The sequence below is a fragment of the Penaeus monodon genome, chromosome 1, assembly GCF_015228065.2.
Source record: "Penaeus monodon isolate SGIC_2016 chromosome 1, NSTDA_Pmon_1, whole genome shotgun sequence".
Taxonomy (NCBI): Eukaryota; Metazoa; Arthropoda; class Malacostraca; order Decapoda; family Penaeidae; genus Penaeus; species Penaeus monodon.
This window is the reverse complement of record NC_051386.1, coordinates 62,903,179-62,910,678: the sequence shown is the minus strand read 5'-3', so window position 1 is coordinate 62,910,678 and position 7,500 is coordinate 62,903,179. Positions and strand designations below refer to the sequence as shown.

The following is a 7,500-nucleotide window of genomic DNA, read 5'->3' as shown; positions in this document are numbered from 1 at the left end:
AAATCTAATAATCTTGCTCTTTCTTTATTTCTATTTATTTTTACTTCTTTTCTTTTCTTCTACTGTTCACTTCACTACTCTTATTTAAAACACCAATAATAAAATAACATCAACAAAACATACAGCAACACCACAAAATATTTGGACCCAAGGCGTGTGGATCTTTAAAGTGAATGCCAAGGTACCGCTTTTGCAAACAGTGGAACTAGTAACTATGATAACGAGAAACATTTATGGCCTTCAAATCATAACTTGTCTTTATAGCACTTAGCTTATCCATAAACTCCAGCCTAATTTTTTCCTACAGACAGTAAACGCCCACAACTTATCTGTAACTGCTCCCTGAGCTAAGATATGTGAAGTTACTGGTTATTAAGAAACTTTCCCCCAAATCAACAAAAACAATTGAATTTCTACCTTCCACATCTGATCTATTTGCAAAACTACCAATGCAATGAAACTGTTTGGTTAATTTTACTCTGGTAAATGTAGAGAAGTACTTAAAATGTTAGAATAATCTTTTTAATAATGTTTCCTTTATATCAAGAACAATCAAGTTAATACAGGGTATGCCAGGTAAAGCTGAAAAGTTCTTTAGAATACCGATTGCTGACAGGAATTCCAAAAACCACACTCCGAGTCCCTAAGCAATATATGACTGCACAGCAGCCTTCACCTCAATACTGTTGCACTCCCTTGTTATTTAAGCAAGACTCCCTAATCCCTGGTGATGAAGTTGCCTTGGAACATTTACCAATAACTGGAGGAAATCGAACACTCCAAAATTACTTAATCTAATTAATATGAGTCTCACATCGTAAACCTTGATGAAATTCAACACAATGTAATCTCATATATGCATCTTCCTCTTAATTATTAATTTATTCCACATATTCCAAGTCACACAATGTTCAACAACCTGAAGTTCATTGGCAACATATATTTATAAATTCATGGTATAAAATTCAATTAACCAACGGCATAGCATGGGCTAGTGTCATCGAGATCCTTCTGCCAGTCGAACACTGAACTTCTTACTTTCAAGTATATCATAAGAAAATACTGATGTAATTAAAGCAAATTGCATTCAATATTGGTATACTCAATCTTAATGAAAACTATCAGTTTTCAATCTGTGCATATGTTTCAGTAACAACTATAATCTACAAAGAAATCTCTCAGTTGATAGCATTGCTAAACAATTATTTATCCTATTATGATGAAAACTAAAATGTTCAAACATTGGGTGATTTTCTGTGTGAAAGGGAGGGTATGTCCTTTTTAGTATATAAGTAGTACTTATGTTTCCACCTTTAAAGTTTTGCGTCCCAAAGAATTCCTCACCCAGGGAAACTACCACCCTATGACCCCATTCACACTATGCCACTGAATTTGCTACTGCCCCTATCCTCAGAAAACCAACGAAAAAGAAGAAAAAAAAGCAACTGCACTGTCAAAACTATAATAATACCTGGAACGCTTGCTAGGCTGTGAACACTTGGCTGTTTATTCTTTAAATAGAAAGCCAGTGGCAGACATAATACAATCCCACACCTGTGTATATTGCACTCAGAAAATTGTGACTCACATAATTATGTCTTGTAACTAAATGTTTATTTTTCATCAACTGCAATACACCTGATAACATTAACCTGCAAATAACACAGTCTTTACCATGGCCAGTGACAAAAACAATGACACAAAAGGGTCCAGATACTTTCTGGTCTCTATTTCACCATCATCTCCACTCAAAAAAGAATTTATGATATTCCATTACAAAAACACCAACAATAGAGATTCATATAAAAAGAGTAACTTGCACAGGCATATAAAAAGCAAGGTGTACTAAAGGTGTACAATACTGGCAGGGGATTAAGATGCTGGCAATGGCACATTCTATAAATACAAACTATTGGATGTGGCACTCATGTCAAATAGAAGAAGAGAATATAAGAGGAGGGAAAGAGATAATGAGGAAAACAGGGGGAGCCATTGGGAGAGGGAGAGGGAGAGGGAGAGGGTGTGGGTGAGGGTGAGGGAGAGGGAGAGGGAAAGGGAGAGGGAGAGGAAGGGTAGGGAAGGGATGGGAGGAGGAGGAGGAGGGAGTTGGAATGGAGGTAGCTTGAGGAAAAGCTAAGGAGGGAAGAGCAGTAGAGGAAAAAAAAAAAGAGATAAAGAAAAAAGAGAGAGAGAAAAAAAAAGGAGTGGGATAATGAAATAACAGGAGACAGCGTAAGGGGGAACTGGGGGAGGGGGAGTGCAAAGGAGACAGGTGGGCAGGAGTGGATGAAAGAATTGGAAATGTTCACAGAATTAAAATACCTGGATCATTTTACATTACATATTCTTACCTGACCTAATTCAACAAAACGACATATTTACATGATGAGCCGTTCAAGAGGTCACTCCGTCTCAAAACGCCTACAATAGTTTAAGATATCACTACATCCAGTAGTTTGGAGTAAATAGCAAACACTGTCTCCTAAAATGTGCTCAACAAAAATGTGCTTTTACATGAAAAAATTAGAATCTGCCTCTATATCATAGTTCTTGACCATATTTGTTTCCACAAAACACATTTCTTCTCTTTTAACATCTGTTATTTTTAGGCTTGACTACAGGACCTGCTGAGCTTCAGTCCTCCTAAGCACTCGCGCCCAGTATATGATTCCCTTGGTGATGGTAACTCCTTAAGTTCTTCTGAATACTATACATTTAATTACCCTTGGATACACAATGACAATAAAGTGTTTACAAAGCATACATTTCTTCAAGTAGACATTAAAAATTTTGGTCAAATCATATCTTTTTTCTTTCTTTAATTAAATTCTCTGAATCATCATCACCATATTGCAAAGATTCCATGTGACGCAGTCCCTCCTTTCCATTTTTCAATGAGCCGCCACAGGTCTATAGAGTTACATTTTCTTGGAAACAAGGTGCTCCGAAAATATGCAAACAAGCAAAACCACAGAGACATTCTTGTGCACTTGCTCCATCTTAAACCAGGGTGAGTGACCCGTGCTAGTGTACTCTCATCATGTAATTACGTCCAGAAAAAAAGACCAAAAACCACTGCTCAAACTCAATTTAACCAACCTGTGTACTGTAACAGCTTGACAAACCTTACCAACCTGTGCCACTGCCAGTGTCCAAAAAAAACAAAAAAAAACAAAAAACAAAAAAACACATCCAATTCAAAAAACCAGTCTCCACTAAAAGGGTCGCTATGAACTTAACAACAAGTCACTAATCTCTATCTATCTTACCTTGTATTCAAATTTATGCCTCGTGTAGTGATTGGGTTGAATGGACTTCCAAATCATTAATGGAACGCAACAGAAGCAATCTATCTATATTATGAGATGAAAGTAGCAATAAGCAATCGCATACACATATCAAAACAAATGTCACTGGATCTCTATGCAAACAGCAGTCTGCAGCCAGCTAAAATATTGATCTTGGAAGAATAGGGTCACATTCCACATTTCATCATTAGTACATCGGAAGAAAAAAGTATATACAAAAAAAGAAAAAAGAAGGAAAAATTAAAAAAAAGAAATGCAAAAGGACTGTGTCTTTGTCAGTATTACAAAAAAGGAGCAGCTATTACAAAAATAACAATGACTTAAACTACTATTCATACAATAATCAGGCACAAGCGTATATTATCAGTCAGGCAATCACAAAATAAAATCATGCATTTGTGCTTTTCATCTCTCTCTCTCTGTCTCTCTTTCACATACATTCTATGCAGCTGCTGCTCTCTCACTCTTCTCTCTCATTACAGACTATGGCACAACTGCCAAACGATTTAGACTTGTGTCTATCTTTCTAAGCTGGCCTACTCTAGGCTCTGTCTAAAATAACTACCTACCCAACCAGAAATCCCATTTTAAATTCCAGCAAGTAACAGTATGAGGCAAAAACCTTTTAAACATTTTCTAATACTTTCTAATATGTTCTATAAGATTTTGGCTTCTTTATCCAAAACAGCAAGGACATTCTTTTAGATGAAATCCAAAATATTTCAGGAAAATAATGGACAATACCAATCATTATCTTCATGGATGCCCAACAGACAGTAACAGATTATATTAAGTGAAGCTGTGATTTAAAACCTGTTCGCTGACAGGGATGGCTCACTTACAACATAATACCAAAAACCCTTACTTCCTTACTAAAAGTTGGAGCAAATGGTCTCTGTTCCTTCTGTGCTGGTCCTGCGTGAAGCTTGTACCACACAACTAGCTAGCACGAGAAAATGCCTACGGGGGTTTGAGACCAAGCCCTAGGTCATTAAACATACTGTATGGGTATCCATGGAGATAAGGACAATGGCCTTCATTTGGAAACATGGCTTCCTTGGATTAGTTACAGTTTGTTCTACGGCAAATAATTTGGCTGCTTACTCCCTACCCAAAATGACAGTTCTAACATCCTCCCCCAGAACTGTCTTGTGGGAGGGGGGAGGGGGAGTGGATTGAAGCAAGAGGCTCACTACAGAGAGGAAGTCCATGTTCGAAGCGAATCAATATTTTTAAGAATAAAATAATCAAATTGAGAGAAACAATAAAATTTCTGATTATGTTACTCAAATACTGGCTAACTGTCCATGCTGTGCTTCCTTTGCATCTTCATACATGAGACTTGTATAAGAAAATGTATAATTTAAAAATCCCCAATAGTCTTCCCGCTTTGACTAGCACAATAGTCATCCTCTATCCTGTTTCGTTCTATATTTTATCATTTCAACTTCGGTTTTGATTTGAAATGTACTTCCTTCCCCCTCATTCTATCTTTAAGTATATAATTTTTCGAGGGGGAGAAGGGGGGTTTATGAGGCATTGTATACAAATTTTCTTCCTTTCAGATTTTTGCTAATATAATAAAATACTGATACTATTTTGCCTAACATTGCAGGTGCAGCAAATAGTCAAAACTGTTGCAATAAAGTGGTAGCATAACTTTAAAAGTTCCTTAAATTCGGACAATAATTCGGAATATGAAGACACCAATACTTACAAATACCAATTGACAAGCTAAAAAGAAAAAACATTGCATTTATTATTTCATTTTCCACTGTCAAATATCTAAAACGCATGCTCTTTGGTTGTGTTCCAAATGTTCCAAATGTCTGGGATGAATCATTCTACTTGACAGTGGAAATAATTTGAAAAAGACTGACGACTACTTCGACGTTAAGGACGAAAAGCAAGTGAAAGTGACAACGGAGAATAAATCATCAGAAATCAATATAGACTTGTTAATACTTGACTCCAATTACAACTTTTGGATTTTGATCTGACAAAGTTGATTTATTTATTCATCTACTTAATTATCTTTATTTATTATTATTATTTTTTAAAAGTCTTCCTGCAGTGTTTCTAAATCAGAATGTTTAACTCATTAGTACAATGTATGCAAACCTGATTTATAACATTATAAATAAAATCTTGTCTAGATATAATGTGTTACATCAGATTTTATTTTGCAAAATAATATTGTGAAACTGTAAAATGTGAATTAGCAATGAGCTTATCGAATAAATAAAAAAAAAAAAAAATCCAATGAGATCAAATAAATTCAGAAAAAAAAAATCCAATTTCCTTTAAATGATATTTTGGAGCACAAAATATTAGCAATAGCGTCAAGCACATTATAACTTTCTTCTGGACAACATCCAGCCACATGTATAATCATGGCCAATAGCATTCAATCCCTTGCAGAGTTTTTGGGCAGAGAGATGTTTAATTTTCCTTCAAAAGTACTACCAATTACTGCAACATAGTTCCTAACACAGCAAACCTTGTGTAATTTAGCCAGTAAAGGTTGGCTACACTGTGCTACGCAGACAAGTCACCACCTCGTGTTTTCCATATTTACCCCCTGGCAGTTCATTCATCTGATCAGAGACTGGTCTTGGATCAATCTGGCAAAATATTGATGGTGGAGACTTGTTGGCTTTTACAGGATCGGGAAGCATGGAGGCTACATTATCATTTATGAAAATTCTTGTATAAAGTTATCAACAATCCTTCCCTGTTTAGGTCAGCTTATCTCTATTAATCTGTTTTTGGCTTTCTGTTTCATGCTCTCTTCTGTCCAGCACCCACCTAGTTTCATTACATTAAAGACAATATTATCTCTATTGGAAGCATCTGGTGCCTATCTCCTGCAAGATCCTACCTGTATAGGGCTTTTCAGATTGTAAATAGCCACACCGACTATTGAATTGACGCAACTTTACCATAGTGATTATTCATAAACACAAATGAAAATGTGTAAATTAGAAGCCACTGGATTATTATCAAAACTTCTTCGAATTAGCTTTTATACATTAGTCATAAATGTAATAAATAAAATAGAGAAAATATCCCAATTCTTAAAAAAGCATATTATGTATCAGGTTTATCAAGGGATATCTAGTTTGAAAATAAATGAAAAATGATACTAATAGGTATTTAAAAGGCACAAAGAGTCAAAAAAAAAAAATAAATTTACTTGTTACAAGTAACAGTAATACTGAATCTTTGGATATACAAAAGCCTATTAATATCTAATTATTAATTACCTACATTGTAACTTACAGCAGATAATGAAAATAACACCAGGGCTAATTAAATCATTCTTTTCCATTAATGTTCGTAAATCAAGTTAGACAAAGACTAAGGTGATAGCCATGAAGACAAAGAGTTAGGGTAAATTACTCTGCCATACATCAAGGTCTGGCCACTGTGGTTTATCTGAATCGAGAATCTATGCTCCTGCTTCAGCACTTGGCACTCTGGCAAAAGCAAACAAACAGACCTCTAGCATGTACAGATGGGGATAATTTGTTGGTGCTCAGTGCAATGCGAAATGCAAAAGCCACGGCACTGCAACAATTACCTTCTTTCCTCAAGTCTGCAGGAACCGAGGTCACTTCTAGAACAAGTTGGGTATAATTTAGGGTTTAACTTTAGCATTATCTTTGGGCTCATCAGTTTTGTCTTCAATTAGGCTAAGCCTTTATGTCTAGGACTACCTTCAGTTTGAGTTTAGAGATGATCAAAATATATTGTAAGAAATCTTTGGCAAATTTATAATGAGACTTTTGCTCCTTTTTTAAGCTCGATGTTGAAACGACACCCCCTTTGGACAGCCAGTTTTACGCAACAGAAAACCTCTAACCTCTGACCCTCAGACCAGACCCGGATGCCGTAGCCTACATCGTGCTCCAGCAAAGGCCAACGAAACGACCGCCTCGTCTACAGTCCAAATATTCTTGTCATAATACCGATTTATTTTGAATGAAGAGAGAAAGCTTGGATTTTTTTTTTCTTTTATTATTATTAAAAGTCTATGTGGTCCAGCTCGCCAAAATACGAGGCAGAGAACGATTAGCCTTTGCTGCAGCACCGAGGCGCGGAGGCTGAGAGAGGCTCCTAATATTAAGTCTCCTAAATATTTAATTAGTCTCCGAGATATTAATCAAGTTTAATATACGTTTGGTTAAGA

The 7,500-nt window shown here is 35.9% G+C and overlaps 1 protein-coding gene across 2 annotated transcripts in view; it reads right to left on the bottom strand.

Annotated features, from left to right (window-relative positions):
• The window catches only part of LOC119575432, a 14,072-nt gene that overhangs the window by 5,225 nt on the left and 1,347 nt on the right, over window positions 1-7,500 (bottom strand). The gene's annotated exons all lie outside the window — the stretch shown is intronic.